At 42.9% G+C, this 23094-nt stretch overlaps 1 long non-coding RNA gene across 3 annotated transcripts; it reads right to left on the bottom strand.

Moving 5' to 3' along the window:
• Positions 4065 to 18038, bottom strand: LOC110394766. 3 transcript variants are annotated; one of them, XR_002435865.1, is made up of 4 exons: positions 17934 to 18038; positions 10688 to 10830; positions 8163 to 8276; positions 4065 to 6460 (listed from the first exon to the last, which is right to left on the bottom strand). It is a non-coding gene; the product is annotated as an uncharacterized LOC110394766 (long non-coding RNA). The 3 variants fall into 3 exon arrangements; XR_002435866.1 differs by lacking the exon at positions 8163 to 8276 and having other exon boundaries at positions 17934 to 18036; XR_002435864.1 differs by lacking the exons at positions 4065 to 6460; positions 8163 to 8276 and adding an exon at positions 8285 to 9671 and having other exon boundaries at positions 17934 to 18036.

Genomic DNA, 23094 nt, shown 5'->3' with positions numbered 1-23094 from the left:
GAGATGAAGCAAATTTTCAGCAGCACAGCTCATAGATTCAGGGGAATTTTAAGACCAGAAGGAACTGCCAGCTGAGCCCAACCTCCTGTGTATCTCCAGCTATTCAGTTATTTCCCACTGCTGATGAGTCCAACAACTAGGGCTTTTTTAACTGAAAGTTAGCTTGCAGAAAGGCATCCAGACTTGAGTAGGGAACATTAACGAGAAAATTATGGAAAATACATCTCTTCCAACTTTTTTCCCAGTGGTTAATTGTTCTCACTGCTAAGAATCTGTGCTTTATTTCCAATGTGAATTCATTTGGCTTCATCTCCCATCCATGGTTCTCGTTATGCTTTTCTCCATGAATATGAAGTGCCCCTTCAAATCAAGTATTTTCTTCCATTAGTATTAATTCCTTATCATCTTCTTTTAAACCTCTTTAGCAGCGTGATTTCTTTAAGTCTCCCAAAATAAGGCATTTTCTCCAGTGCTTCAATATTTTTATGTCTTTTTGCATCATCTTCAGTTTCTTAGAAGCCTTCTAAAAAGCTCAAGCAAGAAATTGCTGGTGATAAGCAGTACTGCGGTTTCAACGCCTGTAATCAGTGGCAGACTTCAGTTAGTTCTGCTCACTATCTCCTCCTCTATGTATTGGGAGTTTCTGGTAATGTATTTGTTTAATGGGAACTGTAGATGGGAAAACGGGAAAATCCTAGTCCAAGCCACCCATCCAAGGCAAACATCCCTCCTCTCTGAGAAGATCTGGTTTCCATTCCTTGTTCAGTAGTGTACAATGTAGAATTTACCTATATTACCAGGTATTTAGATACAGTACAGAGTCCCAGTCTTACATAACTGTCCAGCCTTCAAAATTACTTACCTTTCTGTTGCCAAATATCTTAATAGTAATGATTTTATACTTCTAGGTCTCTGATGAAGATATTAACAGTGCCAGGCTCCGCATTCACCCTGATGGAGCCTTAACAAAACCAGCCATTTGCTAATGGCTGTAATTATGGTATGTCAGTTCCTCACCAGCTTGATGCTCACTTTGTTGGTATTTTCTAATGCTATCATCAAAGCATTGTGTAACACTAGATCTGGTGTCTTGCAGAGGTGGAAGCACGTTCTTTGTATAGATATGCCTTTACCAAACAGAGATGTGCCAGAAAAAACAGTGGAGTTGTTGGAAAAGAACTTATATATTTACCTGTGTATATTTATAAACTCCCCGAATTAACCATGGTCAGATCTAGAAATGTAAACTGTAACACTCTTTCGCTCTATAATAACTGCCCACCTTGGTGGATGCCCCAGGCATTGGAGCCCGGTGAAGACTCAGCTTCTCCCTCCACCACCCTTCCAAGACCAACCATGCTTGTCTTCATGCTCGTGCTGCTCATCCCACTCAGATCCAGCAGGCGGGAGAGATGGTGCCACCGGGGAGGGAATTTGTAGCTACATTAATTTCAGGCTAAGAAGAGGAAGCCAAATGGGGTGCTATGCCAACTCCGTGCTGTTCCCTGAGAGCCTCTTTAGCCTCAGGATAGTCATTTCTCACCTGTAGTTGCCTCTTCTGAAAATCCACTGTGGCTTTTCTGTGTGAAACACCTCCCCAGATGTTGGGAAGCCTTAGACAGGCTGTGGTAACCCTGCACGCGTCCACTTGGTGACCTTCTCCATTCTTCTCCCAGGATCCTCTGCAACTGGGAAAACCACTCTGCCTAAATACGGCCGCTTTAAGTTAGCTTCAGAGTGCCAGAGCAGTTCAGATACACCAGTGGAGCTGAGTTTGCTGTGTAGGACTTGGCTGGCAATTGCAACAAACCTGAGTGACCAAAAAAAGTATGTCAGTTGCAAATCATGGGAGGACATTTTCCTCCTGTTTGCAACTTCTCCCCCAGATTTGGTGATTTCTCCATGATGGCTGGGCTCTGCTTTGTTCCTTTGTAACTGAAGAAGCACATTACAAGTTTGTGGGTTTCTGAAGAAGTGTCACCCTTTATTGCTCATGTGCAGCAATGATATTAAAAATAAACTAGCCAGTTGTCATAGACCAGGAACATACATATGAATTAGAAACAGACAGTAAGTAATATCTGGGAAAATTCAAATCATCAAAAACTTAGAGGGTTGTACTCAAGTTCAGGTAGGTCACAGGTGAAGCTTTTTGAAAATGGGATCATTAAATGGGTTTGTATGAACTGCGAGTGTATTTTAGTGAAACAAATTTTAACTCAGACTTAACAATTTTCCTGTAGGGTCTGCAGCCCAAGGCCTGCCACGCTGAGTTACTGCGGGAAAGGCTGAAGAGGAAATTGAGCAGAAACTAGCTATAAATAGAAACCACACTAACTCAATTATTCCCAGTCTTGAGCCTGAATATAAAATGGGTGCCATTAAAGTATGGATATTTTACACCATGACTGATTGTCTCTCTCTTGGCAAAGACTTGAGAATTCAAAATATTCCCCAGTCATAGAAACTTTGAAACTACTGACAGTGGACATTCAGCACTGAATGCTGTCATCTGTAGACAATGACATACCTTCATGGCAACGATACAGGACACCTATAGGTGTAAATCATTATGCTCCCTCCTCTGAGAGCTCAGCTCTGTGCAGAAGCACTCTGGTGAGTGCTAAGGGATTTTCGTTTACTGGGAGCATGATGTGAAGGCTGTGGGACAGGCTTGGACGGTTTGCAGCAGGGTCTTACCTGATGCCGATGCGTCTTAATAGCTTATCTGCTCAAATGAGCTGTGCACCCATGAAGTAAAGATTTGGCTTCTCCATTCATACTACTACAAGCAGCTTGCCAAGGGGCTGCTGGCTACCAGACCATGATTCTGTGAGCCAATGGAGCATTGCTTCATGTTCTGGGCTAGTGGCAATGTTACACTTTGCCATGGAAAAAGTCGGAGACAGTACTAACAACACTGATTCTAACAAAAGTGCCATCATATTTCTCGTTTTTCTTAGAGCTGCACTGAAAAGTTATTGAGTGAGAATCTTAAGCTTTATTTAAAGAAAGGAGGGCAGAAGAGGAAAAACTCAAAAAGTGATGCACACACATACCAATCCCTCAGAAGACAGGGAGAAAAAGTAGTGACTGATCTGTTAAACAGCTCCTACTAAAACAGACCTTGTGATTTATGTTTTGTTGATGTTTCTCCCAAATGTTCGACAGCTTTGGGCCATTCAGACACTGTGGCAAGAAACTGGATGGAAAGCAACAGGGAAAACTGAGTAAGTAAGCTGCATTGTCATGGACATTTCCATCAGCCCAGGTAAAAGAGCAGCTTGGCCTCACGTGCCTGCTCTTTTCAAGCTAGCACCTGAGCTTATGGGCTCTGTGCCAGCTGAACACAGGCCAGGGTGCAGCTGTCTCAGCTGTGGCCCTTGTTTAGCCAATGCCTGGGGCATCTATGGTGTGCCAGGGGCTTGTGTCAGACCTTGGGGCTGGGGAAGTGACAGTGGGAAAGGGCTGAGGGGACAGCCAGAGCTGAGAGAGCCTTTTGGAGCTTTCTGTGTGTATAACAGGCTGCTGGTGGTCTCAGACATCTCTCTCATCTCTGGGTGCCTTCTCCGTGGTCCCTGGGCCTGTTGTAGTAAGAGAGGACCCTGGCCTGTGGCAAGGGAAAAGTGGGGCTGCTGGTTTAATATTCCTCACATAGACATCCGCTGTGGGGATGTCTTCAGACATGAGATGTGGCAAGTGAACGGGATGGCTACAAACAGGTCTGAGCCAGTCTGGGTAAGGAAATGAACTCATGGCCAGTAATAATATCAAATGGACAGTAGAAAAATTGCAGCTGTGAGCCTGGAATACAACACAAATGTAAAATAAAACTTAAAAGCCCCCAGAGAAAATTGCAGAGGTGCCTCCACCCTCTTAGGTTGTCAGCAAACTTCTCAATGGCAAAGAGAATGGAAGGCATCAAAATGCACTCAAAGCTCTGCATCCCTGCAGGCTCATAACATGTGCACCTCGTAACTCAAGAAACACAGGAAGACAACATTATTTAACTCTTTCTATATCATCTCTTTTTTTTTCAAGGAGGAAAGAGGTGATTGCACTAATGTGTTATTAGAGTTCATTAATTTGTCTCTTCAAATGGCAAGATGAGTCACAAACTCAGTTGTTTTCCAAGTCAAAGAATGGATTTAAAATTTTCCTTTCACAAACAAACTTCACGGGGGCCAAAATCTGACAGTTGCCTCCTCCAATGAAAATAGGTGTCCTTCATATGCAGAAACCCCGTGCAGAGCCAGAGTCTTTCTGAATTGGGGCCATGATCACGAAATCTCTAACATAAGGACAGTGTTCTGAATTACAGCACAGTGAATAATTGGCAGCGGCTGATTTGCCTAGTGAATGTTACTGGCCTTCCAGATAGGCTTGCCCCAATGTTCTTAAATGCATTCAATGTGAGCTGCTCATGCACAGATGTGTGCGCATCACTCTGGCTCTGCTAGCTCGGTTGGAAGCAATTAATGATGTTAGTGTTTGATGCTCAAAATTCAGGCTGCAGAAGTCTCAGGAGTTCCTTTCCTCCCTTGGAGCACATGGTTTGTGTTGTTTCAGAGCACCAGTTTAAGGAAGCATTCAAGCATGTGCTGATCGATGAATGGGGCCAAAAGCAGGTTCCCAGGGTAGATGTGTGCAAAGCTGAGCTCTTTGCTTTTCCCTGTCGTGTTTGCTGACACTGCCCCTTTCTGGCTCGCAAGCCTGCAACTATGCTCATCAGCCAAATTCAATGCTCCAGGCAACTTCCTTACCAAATTTGCCAAAGATTTGCATTCCCAAATCTCATCTTTCAGCTTTGAATAAAGGATGTTTATAGTCTTCATTACCATGGAATAATGTGAAAAATGTATAAGACATGTCAGTGCTGTCTTTGAGCATTTGTTTTTGACAAGAGCTCATCTGAGACTCTAAACGCTCAGAAGGCAATGGACAAGAAACCTCCCTGCTCTAACAAGCTTCAAATCAAGATCTGTGTGCCTTGGACTGCTTCTCTGCTGTCTCATATCAACAGCCTCAGGACCCCCATCAAGAGGGGCTGTGGCAGCCCACTTACCTCTACTCTCCCTGGTGTGGTTGAGGGCACACAAGCCCCAGGAGATGTGGAAATACATATCTGCACAGAACCATGTGCTGACCTGGCATCGGAAGATCTTACAGAAGGATGTGGAGCTGCACAGGATGCTGAGTCCATCATCCTGCAGGGTCTTGTAGACACAGAGTATGTGATTAAATACCAAAATCACAGGGAAGACAGATGAGGATTTGAGTCCACAGTCTACTGAGAACGTAGCGAAGCACTTAAGCAAAGCAGCAGTCCAGCAAAGCACTTAGCATGCACTTAACTTTAAGCCTGTAAGCAATTCATTTCTGAGTATTCATAACTATAAGGAATCAAAAAAAAAAAAAAATAGAAGATGACCTTTGTTACAATAGTGAGCAGATTCAAAACCTCCAGGACATTGTTCTGTGGATAGCCACATATTTCTGTCCTTATTGAGTGCAATTAGACTGTTCTAAGTTTTTACTATGTCCTTTTGGTAATTATTAGATTGATTAGTTGCTACTGAGAAGGAAAGTAAAGTGACACTCAGATGTTTATCCCTCAAAATCTGCCAGGTAGACAGCCACTCTCATTCCCCAGTGCTCTTACCAAAGCCTCCTCAAAATGCTGCATACATCAAGTCTGTTAATAAGTAATGCTGAAAGAAACTCCAACACTATGCAATGCACAGTGTCGTGCATATTCTTGTATACTCAAGCTGCATGAATCACACTGTATTTAGAGATCTCCTTCCATGTAAGTGTGATTTATTTACAAGCATGCGTAGGTTTTCAGATTTTCACAATAGCTGGCATAAGAGCATAATTTATCTAAACCTCTCATTTTGTTCTGGCCTATCTGCTAGTCATGTGAGCATAGCTGCTTTTTTTTTGAAAATAGCGTCAAGCTGTAAATTCAAAGCAAAACTTTGTTTCTGCTCTATCTGAAGTGTTTTGTTTGCAAGAAACATTTTATACTGGCAAGCCTTTGACATTTAACATCAAGTGTTTTAATGCAGAATAAATGTGGATTTCGTCTTTGTGTTTCTTGTAGAATCCAGTGTCTCCACGTATTGTGCATATTTCAGAAGTTGAGGACATTCACACAAATAAAAGCCGCTGGGTTGTGCCTAACACAAAGCTGGTACAGAATATAACTTTTATGAGCCTCATAAGACTAATTTAGACTTTATTATCGTCATTCTTTTGTTGAAAGTAATAACTGAAACCACAAACTACCACTGGAAGAACCACCCAAGCAGCGGGTTGGACACTGGCAGATCTTTTATATTAAACCACTGGGGCTAAATTCCATCTGCATTTCTGCGCCTCGTGTTCCTATTGCTCAGCTCCAGACAGGCTGCCTGCCTCCTTTAGGTCCCATGAATCACTCTCGGAGGCTTCTCCACTGCCATAAGGAGATAAGTGACATTTAGGCTGCAGGTTTTTCTACACCTTCTTGAAGGCAAGGCTAGTTTCAATGCAGCTGTGTGTGAGTGTGGGGGTAAGTCCTCACAACTGCTCCCTCTTCAGTGAGTTGCTGGCACCTACCCCTGCTTCCAGGCTCCCCATGATTGTGTAGCACCAGTGTTGTTCTCTTGGACAACCACCCCAAATAAAGGCCTCCCTGTTTTCCCTTCTCTCCTGAGATATATCAGACTGTGTAAAGTGATGAGCTAAATCAGGAATATGAAATTTCCAGATGAATACAGAAATAAGAGATTTGTGTAATTTTGTGAAACTTTTCAAGATACCTTGTTGGAGGTTGCTATATACAAGTTAAGTGTTATCACCTTTATCAGTAACTGGCAATTCAGTCCAGAAAAAAAAAACGCTACAGCAGTAATACTGTAGAAAAGTTGATCTCTTACTTTTGAAGGCTCTGCAGAGCACATCTACATCCATAAGAGGTGCCTCATAGATTTAGGCTAGCATTACGTAAGGACAATAACAAAATGATGAGCTGCAGTGGAACACCACCAGTCATCTCCATATGCAGCAGCAGACAGGCTGGTACAACTCAGGAACAATTGCTGATTATCCACAGCAGGTATCTGGCTGTACACGCTGGGTTCTACCTTGCTCCATTTCTTGGTGTCATTCTGAGGTGCAGACACCATTCGTAGGCAGGTCTCGCCCAAGTACAGAGAGAGGACACAACTGGGTTGTCTACCCTGACCAAGATTCTCAAAAGCACACTCAAATCCAGCAGTTAAATAAAAATAAATAAAAAATCAACCCTGCCCTAGGGTGCATGCTCGCAACTCACACTTTGGAGATTATTCCTGTGTATCTGATAGCAGAATTTAAAAGAAGCACAAAATTGCCGTAAGAGAAACCATAAAGAATCTGTCTCCTGGGGCAGCAATCTCAAAATCCCACGAAATGGCTCTGTGAAAGCCTCCTGCAGCCAACTTTGCAGACAGTCCCCTTCTGTGGTTTCAGGAAAGTGAGAGCAGAGCAGTTCTCACCCCATTGAAGCAAATAGCAAATACCTCAGTGACTAAGTGTGGCCAAGATCTCACCCAGGAATTTAAGTGTTACAGCATTATAGCTTCCTTTCCTGACAACTCAAAAAGTCAGACAAACAGCTTGTTTGGGCATATTTAAAAACAAACAGTTGAAAGGGAATATCAGAGTGTTGCTAAGACCCTTCAGGCATGTTCCTCATTTGTGCCATAAAGTCTGACACAGAAAACAAGGAGGATTTGTTTCTGAGCGCTCTTTCCTTCATATCCAGCAATAGCACAGTGCTGTGCTGCTTGGAGGAGCCCCTCTAGTGAATATCTCAGTCATATTTTGCCAGGAGTAGGAAGGCTGATTTCACTGCTGCTGCTGGAATTGCTCCCACCTGCACGCTGTTGAATCATCTGTGCTGATGAGGACACGTTTTGGGGGGGGTGCCTCCTCTTTTGAAAAGGATCACCTGTGCAACACAGCAGGTACTTACAACTGGGAGTAAAGCTACCCTGGGCCTTCATTAAGGCTTTTCCTTGAAATTATGTTTCTAGTTGATCCACTTTAAGACTTTGTCAGGAGGACAAAACTGTTCCATAACTTCTTGCCCTGATGTTTTTCAGAGAACCTCTGTAAAAGTTTCACTCTCTTACTTGCACACAGATCATCTTTATCACTCGTGATAGCATCTCTTCTTGGTTGTGAAGAACTGCATTGTTTAGAGTGGGGTGAAGGGAAATTCCCTCTCCTCCTCAGCGCACGTAGCCCTGGGAAATGAGATTTCACCACAGGAATTAGGGACGGATTTTCTGAGACTGCCTTGTTCAGCTTGAAGTCATGTCAATGCCATGAATACCAACATGGCTAAAGGCTCTGGGGTGACCACAGCAAGAAAGCCTGTCACATTCAAGTGACACTGAACAGAGTAATCATGGGCAGGGTTATGGAGTCCTGGCTCAAATTATGTACTGCACTCAGTCCTGGGGCTATGCAAACCCACATCTGGTTTCTCTAGAGAAAAGTACCCAGGCCAAAACTCCTTAGACCCTGGCTGGATGTGAATGTTGTTATATCTGAATCTTGACCAAAACTTCGTAACTTCCCTTAAATCTTTTCCTCTGCCACGTAACTTTTCAAATCGATCTTCTTCCCAGCAGGGCACATGAAGACTAGCAATGCCTGGCAGCATGCATTTTTATTGCTGAGGAGAATTTAACACTGGAGCAACTTACTTAAGGATGTGTCGGGTTCTCTGTCAATCAAGTCTGGTTATGAATGTGTTCAAAAAGAAGGTTGACACATGATGCGGAGATCAGCTCAGAGAGATCCAGCCACATGATTTTCAAGTATCCTTCCATCCCTAGATTACACATTTATGTCTTCTTTGCCCCAGAGAGAAAAAAAACTTATATATATGAAAAGGTTGGCATGTACTCACTGTGGATCAAATGAGTTGGGGTCTAAGAGAGAGAATGCTTTATACTTTTGTGTCTGACTTCAATGTTTAATATTTTTCTGTGCGTCTTAAGTATTTCTCTTTTCCTGCACTTGAGCTCTAAGTGCATACTTAAAAGTACATTTCTTTACTATCTTTGATTTTGAGAATCTCTGTACAGACTTGACAGTTTTGCAGTGTTTGGGTAAGAGTTGGATCATTCTTGCAAAAAGGCAGTTCTAGTCCAAATCTACTCATTTCCATTCAGATAGCTGATCATGTAGTCCGTGTGAGTAAGAATCGAGCGTAGCCCATGATTAAGACTGCACATATGCCAGGGAGGAGATGGCCTCCTCTAGGTGGCCTCTTCAGCCTGGGTGGGGTTCCCCACTTTATGACTGCAAGCTATTTTAACATGTGAATTTGGTTGTGTCACTACCGGTGGTCCAAAACCAGTGTCTGAGCTCAGAAAAGTTTGTAAAATGTTGGCTTGGGCCAAACTGGCCCCAAATGTTTTTTTCTGTCTTTCCTGCTTAAATTCAGGAGCTGCAGCAGTCCCACCCTGCTCTCTTGCCCTGTCTTGGTCTCTGCAGCTGGGAAGTGGCAACTCCACCTGTGGCTCTGTGGGATGCCAGCATCCCTACTTTGATGCAGCAAGCCAAGGTCAGAGACAGGGCTTGGAAGCTTCTTGCTTTTGGAGCGGCTGGGTGTCCAGGTTTGGTGGAAGCTGGAATGAGCGAGAGATTTGTCAAACAAAAGCATTGCAGGAGTAGGAAAAAAAGATTTTCTCATATAGTGTAGTTCTGTTGCGAAAACTCCATGCTGTGTTTCCTGTAACTACAGGAAGGCCCTAGAGTTAGCAGGATGCTTCTTTTCAAAAAATACATGCAGTCTGAGATAAGAACGAACCCTCCACAACAGTGTTTCCTATTAGCCACTACAGCAATCTGCATTACCTTTCTCACCTCCTGCAGGTTTCTGGAAGATAAATGAGTCCCATTGTGTGGGAGCCTGACTGGTTCAGGCCAGATGCCCTTAGAAAAAAGGAATTGTTCTCGGGATCCCTTCTGATCCTGTAATAGAAACCTTTTGTAATTGTGCCAATCTTCAAAGAAGCACGTGAAAATTCATGGTGGAGAAGACAAACCACGAGAGCTGATATTTTAAAAAAATGATCACTTGCCAGGACTGCCAGCTGCTGGCCAGATACCGAATAAGCTGCCTTCCTCAAGCAGCCATGTCCCCCCATCTGCTGAATAAATGCTCCTTTTGTGCGCGTTTTCACAGCTGAGGCTCGAACCAAGAGCCTTGTGGTCTGCAGACAGCGACTCCACAAAGACAGCCAAAATGTTTCTTGCTCTGGACCAGACAGGCAGGAAGCTAAAGCCTTTCTCAGCTGGAAGCATTCTTTGCCTATCTCACAACATCCCTTCCAATCATATAAAAATCTTTGAAGGAGAACATCTCCCTGCAATCCTTCACAGACAAAATCCTCTCAGGCAAGGCATGTTTTTGGGAAGGAGCCAGCTTTGCTTGGTGGTCCTGGCTTTTGGCATCTGCCATGACTCAGTAGGGAAGAGAGAATAAATAAAGTACTATTAAGAGGTACAACAATGTTACCAAATGGGATTGTGCCTTTCCCAATTAAAGTTGTTTTTCCTATCTCCATATGTTGCATATTACAGAGCCCTTTTGTTGGTAAACATATCCATGGCTCCCTGCAGGGGTGCCAAGGCCACTCACCAGCAACTTCAAGACGGAAATTGTGCATGAAGCCCAGCATGCCATGCAGAGATGGTCCTGTTTCCATGTGTGTGCCCCAACAACATGGGGACACTGAACAGCTGGAAGTCACTGGCACTGTGGTTCCTCCATAGGTACCCTTCCTAAGAAAAAGGAGGGAAGTGGGGGATAGGCTCAGCAGGTTTTGTTTCCTTGTATGGTGGATCTGCAGTAATAACTGCAGTAACTTGATTTTGCATCTAAGCTTTGAAATCACCCGACTCATTGGCAGAATGGGCAATAAAATTCCCAAATCCTTGTGCTTTGAGCACTGGCTGTCAGTTAATTTACCACTGCAGCAAACCAGGCCCAGGCTTGTAACAAAGCTTGAGCACGTCTCACAGCATACTGAAGTTACTCGCGTAGGTACAGTATGGGCTTTGAAATAGGATCTGTTTCTGGCTGCAGCTGTTATTTTGTTGGCCTTTCCTGGCTAACTGAGGAAAAGCTGATGGACACCGGAAAATTTCTTTGTCGCACATTTCTCCATTAATTGCTCCGAATGTGTGTGATTCAAGAGTGATGTAAATCATCACTGCCACCTCACTCTATTTATCTGTTTCCTCAGCAGGCTCTCATGGTAACCAGCAACTACTGTATTTAAAGAATGCACTGCACCACACCTACTCTGCACAGCGCTTTGCTATGGAAGGGGGAGAGAAAAGGAGAAAGACAGGAGGATGGAAAGGCAGACAAAGGGCGAAAGAGATGGAGCTAAAACATTATAAAGATAAAACTCTGTGTCCTTTACCAGAAAAAATGAATGATTAAATTTTTTTTCTTGGAGTGACTATGAATACCAGATCAGTTAACTGCAGTTTAGGAGGTCTTTCTATACAATCTACCCAGTCCCAGTTATTTTAATTCTGTGTTGCCAGCTGGCCTCTGCAGAGATCTATTCAGGGTTCAATTCTAAACAGTAATGTTTGGGAAAAGCACAATCTAAAACAGACAGATCTGTATATGTTTAGGTTTTGCTTTCTTTCCACTTTTAAATATTAAAAATTGACTCCAGCTGTGGGGTAAAGTAACGCCCAACCTATAAAGACACTGACAAATAAATCACAATGCAATTTGCTGTGCATTTTCTGAGGTCTAAACACCAGCTCTTGAAAGGAATTTTCCATGATTACATCTTGGGAAGATATCTTCACTACCAACAACGTTTTTGACTTTTATACTTCTTAAAAGTCATCACATTCCAGCAGGGCTAGACTCTGCCATTACTTCTCTGGCACATATCTGGAGAGCTAACTGAGCTATATGATGCTCCTCAAGACATCCACAAAATTTCTCTGTCCCTACCTAGGATGCTGTTAACCTTGTTTTTATCATTCACTTTTTGCAAGGGCAAATCACTGACTGATTACTCAGCCCCCTCAGCTGATCAGTTCTGCTTGGGTCTCCCTCTTTGCTGTGTCAAGTTTAGGCAGCCTTGCCTGAAGTTAAAGCTTTTATTGTTATTTGTCTCAAAATCACCGACCAGCAGAAGGTTTCCCACTTCATCAGTGTGCAGCCCCGAGAAGTAAGGTTTAAATCTTGATCCAGCTCACCCTGCTTCATTTTGTGCCCCACAGCAATCACTCCTTCCTGTCCTATGTTTCCTCCATGAAAACTGATAAATATTTAGTGTTTGAGAAAGGAAGAAGATGGAAATTCTGTCCTACAGGCACCACGCGGGTTTTTTTTTTTTCCAGGGAACAGCCATTAATCTAGAGTCCCCTTCATCTGCACAGCCTGGCTAATAATCTAGAAAGAGCTCTGATGTTGATATCATATTTTTAAAATTACAGATTAGCTTACAATTGAAAAAAGCTGGCTTTGAACCAAAACCCCTTGAACTATCCTATTTCAATTATTTACAAAACATTACAAAAAGGAGGTTTCTGGCTATTGCCCTCTTCCTGCAACATAAACTTTCTTGTGGGGAAAAGTAATTAAAGCCAAAATTCCTGACCAGCTCTGCTCTGCATGGCATTTCACTGGCGCTCACTTCAGATCTGCAAGTTGGTCTCCACTTTGGAGCTGGCCTGTCCCCACCAGGGAGCAGAGTTAAGAGATTCCTGCTGTTCCTGGCCTCCTGCTATGCTACTGCTGCCTCTGTGACACTGTTTTGTGCATTTTTGCTCTGAACTAGCTTGGTGAAAAAGAAAAGGCTTTGAGAAAGTATGCTTTTGTTTCTACTGTATCTCTTCTCTGATCCAGCCCAAATCTTCATTTTCCTAATGAGGGGACTGGGAAAAAAGCACTGTTGGATATCCATGAGTCACAGAGTGGCTGAAGCTGGTAGGGACCCTGGGTCCATCTGGCCTGACTCCTGCTCCCAGCAGGGACACCCAGAGCAGGGGGCCCAGATCCATGTCCAGGCAGCTTCTGAAGTTCTCCAATGAGTAGACTCCACAGCCTCTGGGCAGGTGGTTGGAGCCTCCTGCATGTTGTCTTGTCACTGGAGAAGCCCTGAAGAGCAATTTCACTTTCAAAAGACATTACTGGGCCCACAGAATAAGTTGTTCTTCTTATCCCAGCACCTTTGCCCTCCCTGTTCAAATGTCCTCCCATAGGTTCACTCATGGGCAGCGTCAGATCATTCTTCAGAGCATCACCCTCTCCAGCTTCAGTCTTTGCTCTGGGGTTACTACCACTTTTTTGTGAGATGCCCTGCAGCAGCCTGTATGTGACTCAGAGTTCTTCAAGTGGTGAAGGTCTTGGGCAGGATGAGGGCCACTGTCTTGTTCATCCTTTATTTTATTAACTGCCTGCTAAGTGGAAACTCAAGTTGTTCTTCCTCCCTTGCAAATGGGTAGTGAGCTCTAACAAGAACCCCAAGAAAGAACACAGAACAAACACCACTCAAAGGCGCTGTGGCAGACTGACACACTGACTTTGCTCAAGAGCTCCTCTTTGCCTGGTAATCCAACAAAGAGAAGCAAGGGCTTTCTCCTAAGTTGAATAGAAACTGCAGCATAAGAACAAGGTAACCACAAAAAAGACTTAGAGATCTCAATGCACTTACCAACAGCAAGAGATGTAGAAAACCCCAAGCAAACATAAATGGGTTCAATGAATGCAGCTGACGTAGAAGGCAAGGAAATTCTATCACAAAGAACTGAAAATACAAAGTTTTAAACAGATGCATAATGTAATTGTTAATAACAAGTAGACAGTGCCTTAGGAAGAAGAAGGCTGAAGTATATGAAGCCTATCTTTATGAGTTAGAGATCTTGTGCAGGAGGGCCTGATAATACTTGGAGAGTCAAAGAATTATCAAAACAATCCCTGAACAAGAGGTAACTGGCTTTGAATTGTGGAGATATCACAGAGTTCAGATAGATAAAGATACTTGCCTTTAAAAGGAGTGAGATGTAGGGGAAGGGCCTGGAAATGTACTGCTTAGCTTTGTGATGATTTAAAGTTATGCAAATAAATGTATTTATTTAGAAGCACCTAGAAAGAAAACATATTGTTAGGAACATGGAATTGTTAAGAACAGATTATGTCAAAGCAGTCTACTTTCCCTCTTTGAAAAGACATGGACATACAGAAAAGATAGGAATAGATGTGATCTGTCTTGGCTTTAGTAAGATTTTTGACATTTTTGGATAAAATGTTCTTATGCCAAGGTTCAGCAGTTTGGTCTAGCTGAAACTGCCATGGGAAGGATGCACAAATGGCTGGAAAACATAATTAATGAAGTAGTTCTCAAGAATTTGCTGACAAACTGGGCAAGTGGCGTGCATGGTATTTCACAGAAATCTATCCTGGGCTTGGTACTGTTCAGAATTTCCATGAATTACTTGAATGATGGAAGAAGAAACATGCTTGTGAAATGCACACGACACCACACTGGCAGGCACAGTGGAGTACAGGAGAATTTAAAATTATCTTGATAAATTTAAGATATGGTCTGAAATCAATTAGATGAAATTCAATAAAGGCAAGTACAAAGTCCTAGATGTGGGAAGGGAAAAATCTATCATACAAAGACGAAATAGATTCAGGAATGTCTCTTTCTAAACATGAAGCAATTTTTTGAAGTAGAAAGAACTTAAAATTGTAGTTCAATTCATATGAATCCTGAGGGCATGCTAGGTAGTGAATGAGCACTCCTCTAAGACTTTAGCTCTAGCTTTCCACCTGAACAATGATCACAGAAGAGTTCACATTTCCATTTCCTAAAAGACACGGAAGGGGCAAAAGGCCAGCTTTGTTCTCCACAGTGCTGGAACCCTTCCTGGCTACTGCTATAAGTTAAGGTTCATTTGGAAACCTCTTGAACAAAGAACAAGGGAAAATATATACCTTTTGTTTTCTTCCTAAATATCAATACACCAGTATAATATCAAGAGCCTCTCTATTTTCCTGGCTGATAATATCCTCCCTGGCCACATGGAGTTAAATCAAAGCAGGCTTTTAGTTAGAGTCTAACAGGAAATGAAATAATGTAAACGTAGAAGCATAAATGAATAAGTTCCTATCTTGAAGAATACCAAGAGTACCCGAGGAAGTGATGGGTATTGATTAATGAGAAAACATCCCTTTCCATGGCTCAGAGCACACATGAGGGAGATTTTGCTTCCTGTTGGGAAGGCACTGTTGCCACCAAAAGAAACTCTTTTCAGTGACATCTTTTTGAGGGGTTGTTCTGCCTGGGTCCCAGCACAGGATCCAGGGACATCTGGAAGGAGCTGCTGCCAGAGGGCTGGCCTCCCAGAGGCAGATGGGGCTGAGCAAGGAGGCAGGGGCAGTCCTCGGAGCAAGGCTCTCTTGGCCTCCTCTGCTGCTCTGCAGCCCCAAAAGAGACAATGCTTTGTGCTAATGGTGTTGGTGTTCATGCTGGCTTTGGGATCTACCCTCCCAGTCTGCTGGCACACAGTCTGTGGAGCTTCTGGGCACTGGACCAAGGTAGATGTCATCACTCTCCCCTGGGGACCATGTTGGTTTTTGAGTAGTTGTCACTACTGAGGCTCCTTTGGAGCATGGGGTAGCATGGGAAGCTTTCCTCTGGAGCAGAAGGATGTGCTCCCTGGGTAGGGTGACTTCCCACTCCACCATGCTGTGTGTGGGGTATCCATTTCTGCTGTCATTTATGAGAAAAAGCTTTCTCAGGAGTATAAATGATGTAGGCATTTCAGAGACATTGGGAGTTAAGTGGGTGTAGGAGAGAGAGTGTAAGTCCTACACAAATCGGCTGAAGAATATGCCGAGAGGAAGGGAGAGATGATGCAGCACTGGAAAAACTGAACAAGTGACAAATTCTCTCCCTCTCAGTAAATGAGTAAGCACCAAAAGAAAATAAATACAAATTCACTGTTTTAACTCAGAGCCAGCTCTTGCCACCTTCAGCATGCATGCTCTTCCCTGGACACCCGAATCATTCAGCATCATGTGGATTTAATGCTGCCTTTGCAGGTGCAGAGGCAAATTGTGGGGAGATCAGTAGCTTTACACACTTCGGTCACTACTGTTTTGCTTGTAAGCTCTGAGAAATTGGTGACAATGTCACAAACAAGCTGAAATCACAATGCTGATGTGCCGCTCGCAGCCACCCAGCACCTGATGCCCTCGTTTGAGGATGACAGCTGATCAGCAGAGAAGCTTCCACCAAAAGCCCAAATAATCTCAGCACTAAATCCAACAAATGGGCTTTTTTTCTCCTTGTCATGGTGCTGTAAGGGCAAAACAGAGACAACATTTTACTTATTATTAATATATCTGTGTTTGGTTAATCTAAATTAGCAATATCATAAAGGCTTTCAGCTGACAGCCAGAGAAAATCTGGTTAATGACAACATGACTGCCTGATATAAATGGATTGTGGTTGTGCGATGGTAAGAGGCTGTGTTAAAACCACGTTTGCTGTCTGAAGTGATGCCCTTTTGCAGAGGAAACTCTTTCCTGTGTAAAGGTGTTTGAATGTGATTCAAGCACTTAAGATTTCACAGATGAGTGATTTTCCTGCTGTGTATTTACCTTCCCTTCTGCTGACACCTGCTGAAGAGGGAGATCCCTGCTGTCAGCTTGGAAGCATCAATGCCTTTGGAGAGAGAAACATCACCTGCAGCTCCTGTGCTTGCTGTCTATGCTATGGGATGGAAATTAAGTTTTCCTGAATTCTTCAGCTGAGATCATGGTTGTGTTCAAGCACCATGCTCTCATGGATTTACTAGATTTACAGCTGCTGTGCCTCTGCCTGCCAACTTTAAAAGAATAAGAAGGATAAATTAACGCCTTATCTAGCAAAGATCTTTTCAGTGACCCAGCTGGCTTGGAAGAAGTCTATGAAAAGCCCATTTCTACATAGCCCATTGCTACATTACTGTGACTTCATTTCAACAGAAAATGCTGGCTTTTTATCAATTAACTAGGAAAGAGAAAAACTTCCTAAGCCATGCTTTTAACTCCAGATTCTCCTCTCTGCTTTGAGGAGCAAGGCATTACAACAGCTTCTGCTTTTACTTACGAAGGTGGAAAGCAGCTGTAGAGCTCCTTGTAAGAAAAAATGCCACAAGTGAGACCCAGTGGATCAGAAAATTCTTTGGTCTCCCTTTGGACAGAGCAAGGTTAGTGCTTGCTTTAGACCTTGCAACATACCAACTGCAAAATATTATCATCATAATCTTTTTTTTTTAATTCCTACAAAGTGCATCCATGTGGCAGCAAGATGCTGAGTATATTGAAGCCATTTGAAATGCACCTTTCCTTCTGTGCCCTCCTGTCTCTCTCCATAGCATCCTGAAGGCAGTTTTTGTCCTGTATAAATGTCAAACTGTATGTGAAGCTGAGACGTGATTCTAAAGTACCCACTTATGCCTGTAGGAAATCATTAAATACCACTGGTCAGCAAGAAGGCCAAGGGAATGTCAGCATCAGTTGGTGTATGCTTTATAAATCTTCAAGTGACTCAGAGCTGTGAGACTGAGCACCCACACTGTGCAGGTGAGTGCTGTTGCTGCCACTTGCTGTACTCACCTCTGTGTGTTCCCAGCACAAGTTGCCACTTGTCAGATGACAGATGTCCCACCCAGAGCCCAGCCACGCAGCTGGCAGAGATGCTGCTGGCAGGGTCCCTGCAGCTTGCTCATGGGGACTGAAGTGTAAGTGCTTTGTAGGCTTACCCAGCATCAGCTCCAGCCTGCTATCTGAACTGCTTTAGGTCACCAGGGATGGTCTGAACTGACTGGACTACTTGGGGGGAAGGAATACTCACATTTCTCTGAGTGCTAACAGAGGTGAGGACGGCAGTAACAGCTGCACCCAGGAAAGCCACCTGCAACCCTGTGGTTGGAAAAGTCAGTCATAGAAACACAGAATCATAGAATCATAGAATGTCTTGTGTTGAAAGGGATCATAAAGACCACCCAGTCCCAGCCCCCTGCCATGTGCCGGGTTACCACCCACCAGATCAGGATGCCCAGGGCCCATCGAACTTGGCCTTGAACACCTCCAGGGCTGGAGGATGTGCATGTAGAACAGGTCTGAAGTCTCTCACCTGTGTTTCCTACTGATGCACTAGATTAGATTTGAAGCATGAAAGAAAAGAGCTTGTAGATTCCTTGCACTGGCATTCTTGGACACTTCTGCAATACTAGCAACTGAGCACAGTGCTAATGCTATTTGTTGGCCTTGCAACTGGAAAGAGACACCAGTGGGATGGTTTACAATGGGAAATTACATCATGTTAGAACATGTTGCTTGGGACTCCTGGTGACTACCACAGCGTAATTTCCCGTCATAAACAAGGCCTGGGAGACAGCTGTTGGGAGACTGAGCATAGCAGAGCAGTGGGCTGGGCTGATCCTGCCCATCTATGTGTCTCGGGCAGCGGTGACTCAGCGCATGCCACTGGGCAGAGCTGATTCCCAGCCCCAGCATAGCTTGTGATTTTGTTTTAATGGCCTTCAGAGAATGAGATAATAGCATTTTATCTTTTTTTTTTTTCAGTCTTGAGACAAGCAGAATCTTCTCCCAACATCTTTGGCAGGCTGCCACCAAGATCAGAATAGGAAGTGTTGATAAACAGGCTGTGTATGCTCCGTTCTGTGACTGAATGAGGTGTCAGTGCTTTTAGGAAAGAGTATATACGGCAAAACACTTTATTCTGGAGCAAATTAATTTGCTCCAAAAAACAAGTATTCATTGGCTCCTTGCCATTAGACTATAACGAAGAAATTAAAAAATAGCACCTGCAAGAATTGTTAATTTAAACAGCAGCCTGTGACATAATTCCTCAGGAAAAGCGAAACACCAGAGGACAGTGGGTTGTATTTCAGATCAGGTTCATCATTCCCAAATCGTGCCAAAGCACTCAGGCCCTGCTCACACCTCTCCTGCTTTCTGCAGGCTCCATTGTGTTGTGCAAGTCGATCACTTTGTGTAGGCCCCATCGCTCTGCGCAGGCCCCATCACTTTGTGCAGGCCCCTGCTGAGATGTGGTGGCCATGGCTTGTGAGCACCCTTCAAGAAACATGTTATTTTTGCATACTGTAGTGTGTGCATAATTTATAGAGGGAACTGGGAGACTTGTACATCAAGATAAGCATAACTGTAAGCAGAAAAGCTATAAAAGTAACCCAGGGAAAAAAAAAAAAAAAGTCAGACTGAGTCATGTGTGACAGTGGTTTCCAATGGCAGTACCTGCTGGATTGCTTCAAGTTTTCTTGAAACCTCAGTACCAGTCACGTCCTTTAGGATCAACTTTTGTTCAAGAACAAAATTTGGAGATTTTCAAGAGAGGAGTAGAATAAGTCTCGGTTGTCTTTGGGGTGAAAAACCTTAAAACGTTGAGAATTGGACTTCTGAGGTGGCAGGAAGACCAGGTTGGACACAGGGTTCTCCTAGTGCAGTGTGACACTTTGGCTTGGTTCATATACATCTCTATCACTTAAATCTGCACTGCAGCACTGAAGGTCCTGTGAGGAGCAGATGGTGCTTTCAGTCTTCAGCATTTAAATGGAGAGCCTGGAAGCATTAGGATCTTCAAGACGAAGTGTACAAAGCTCCCACACAGCCAAGTTCACAGATAGCATTGCTGTAGTTCATTGCTGTGCTCTGTCACAGGTTGGCCAGAGGTTGTGGGGTCTCTTTATTGGAGATCTTCAGAAGCTGCCTGGACATGTGCCTGGGCCCCCTGCTCTGAGTGTCCCTGCTGGAGCAGCAGGTGGGCCAGATGGACTCACAGGGCCCTGCCAACCTCAGCCAACCTGTGGAACTACCCAAAATGAAAGCCTATGAAACTTCTAGCCGCTTGAAAGTCTTTCACTACCATTATTCTCCATTTATATGATAAATAGGAAACTGTGGGTAAGGGATTAAGCCTTGAAGGGAAACGGTATTTAAGCTATACCTAGAGGAGGTTTTTTTAAAAAAAATTAATTAAAAAGCACCTTCCTTCCAATTCCTATGTGTTTTTATCTTTGTGGTTAGTTTCACACACAATTCTACTGAGAAGAAGCTCACAACAAACAACTTCAAAGATAATGCTACATTTGCAAAGGAAGGAATATATCTCTGACAGTACAGGAGCACCAGCGTGTGCTGGAAAATAAGCATGCACTACTAGGTAATGTGCTACACATGGGGAATCATAAACAAACAAACTGGTTACAGTGTGACCGCACACAGAGATCTAACATGCTTTCAAAGTAGCTGCTTTCAGTACCTTGGAGTATTGAGTCAAACTGCAAAGAGCAAATAAGCAAAAGTTGCTGTTTGCCTCCACAGTAATTATTAGGAGAAAGCATTATTATTTTGTACAGTGGAGTCTTTGGGTGTGCTGGGGAAATGTAGGTACAACCAGAATGCAAGTTATTAGCGATCACAAAATACATCCTTCCTTGTTGAAATTGGTGAATTAGTGGGTGAGTGGATTTTGTATTCGTATCTCCAGTCAGCATAAGGTTGAGCTAATGGTACAGAGCTAAACTGTTGCAAAAGCTTGATACTTGCAAAATTTTGTTTAATATTACTGACATATCTACATAGGGAATGCTTTCAAGCTGTACCTGAGGCTGATGCGTGACCTACAAACGTAAAAATGCCTGGCAAATATGTTTTCCATGGAAATTTTTTAATGAAAAGTTCACTTCTGTTTATTCTTTTTTGTCTTTTTGGAGTCAAACTTGTCTTTTGAGGACACTTTTCAAATGTTCATTAGGAAAACTAAGACTCAGGTGCGCTTTTTATTGAGTTTAAAAACCACGGTATTCTTGCAAAAGAATAAATATCTATTTTCCAAGCAGCTCTCTCAAGTGATAATACTGCTAATGATAGGAAATTCACTTTCAGCTCTAGGTAAGGCAAAAATAGCAGGACGTTATTTTAGACCACTTTGTCCTGAATGTCTGTGCAGTGCTACAACCAATGTCAGAGTGAAATCCAGCCCCATCAGCGCCATGCCAGGCAGCATGCCCCAAGGTCCCCTTCCTCCTGCCACCAGGGATGTGCATTTTTATCTGGGCTGGTGTGGTGCCTGCCTGTCCACAGGGATTTCCTATCTCGGAAACCAATCCTGCAATCCTCTTAGGAGGCAATTTCAAATTTTTTCCTCTTCTTTTTAGTGGTCTTTGTCTACATATTGATTTTCCAGAGTAACAAACTCAGGAGCTTTGCAGGTTAAATAAATGTGATCTCAGAAGTCCACCACAGGCTTAATGGCATAACTCCTGCTTTGCCATTCCCATATCTCAGGAGAGAGGGAATGGGGAGGATGTACCCATCTGAAAGCTTTATCCTGAAGGAGAATACAAAAATGGAAAAGTCAGGGGGAGGAGAAAAGTCCTTACAGAAGCTGAAAATGCAGCTTGCATCCACTGTAAATAGCTAGAGGAAACCTCGTTTAGCCTTCAAACTACAAAATAACATTTCTCACAAAGAATCTAAATCATCCTCAAGGAAACAGGGAAAAAAAAATCAAAACTCCTCAAAATGGCATAGCTCTCAAATCCCCGTGGCTTATAGTTTCTATGTATATCTCAGCTATTTATAAAGCCAATCACCACAGTTTCTGCCATACATTTCAGTTACACATGTCCTGAGCTAGCAAATTAGTGGATACAACTCTGATCTAGATAACCATGGTAATAAGCACATATATTTGTGCACAGACTGAACTGTGCATATTTAAACAACAGATATTGCCACATTTGATTTATAAAGAGATGAGTGGATTTCTGCATGAAGTTCCACCGTGGGCTGGAAATGGTCTCTCCTCACCCACACATGCATCTGGAATTTGATCATCGACCTTTAGGAGAAAGCCACAAAACCTGTTCTGCTTAGGAGAGTATATTACAGGGCAAAGGAAAACCTTGCACACTTGAGATTTGGGTGGAATCCATTTATTCCATATGTGCAAAGACTGGATGAGGAATTGGAGGATCTGCAGTGACCAAACTGAAACCTTTCCATGTGTTATACACATAAACCATTCTTGATTGAAATCCTGTAAATCTTTTCCTTATATAATATGTTTCCTTGTCTGGTACAGCTAGATTTCAATTTATACTGCTCTTTTTTTTCTTTCCATCATGCTCAAAACTATCATAAACAGTCTGTAAACTTTGTATCACAAATGGCTTTCTAATAATAAAAAAGGTATTTTCAGAAGAAAGATCAGTTCCTCATGGATAAGTTGAAAAAGGGACACTGTCACACATTCTAAGGTTAAAAAAAAAAGATCGATTTGACTTAAAATTATTATAATATGGTAAAAATATAATAAATACAGGGAGGAATGTTCTACAGACTCTAATAAGGACCTAAATTTCTGGCAAGAAAAGAAATACTTTCCCCTAAGGAAGATAAATCTCATGCAGCATCACTGATGGAGTTACTTTCTATGTTTTTGAGAACAAATACATATTTTAACAAAACTGTTTAGGTCTACAGAAACTACAAATCACAGGCCAAATACATATTTTCTCCACTAATGCAGTTAGGTTTTTTCTTCAGTGCAATGCAGTACAAATCCATCATTTGTCTGAAGAAAGTGTAGCCCCTCTGTACCAAGAATCCTGTTCGCTTACACCTGGTGATAGTATTCCTCATCAAAATAAACATCTACACTTCCGCAGCAAATGCTTCTGGGATGCTCCTTCAGGAAACATCCGTGTTGATACACCTCAGTGAGGATGCTCTCTGAGAAAGAAATCTGTCACCATGCTCTTGATTTACTATTATTTAATGTTGTGCTGTCCAAATAACCCAACAAGTTTATGCTCATCTCTGAAGATGTATACAGGTTTTGTTTGCTTGGATGGTTTTACACTGATTAAAGCAGCATTTCCAAAACACTCCAGTGAGTATTTCTGTAGCTAATGTAAAAAACATTGGACTTTGATCTTTGGTGTTTAAAAAGCTAGTTTATAATC

Source organism: Numida meleagris, chromosome 2 (assembly GCF_002078875.1).
Source record: "Numida meleagris isolate 19003 breed g44 Domestic line chromosome 2, NumMel1.0, whole genome shotgun sequence".
Taxonomy (NCBI): Eukaryota; Metazoa; Chordata; class Aves; order Galliformes; family Numididae; genus Numida; species Numida meleagris.
The sequence above is the reverse complement of the archived record's forward strand: the minus strand, read 5'-3'. Positions and strand labels throughout refer to the sequence as shown.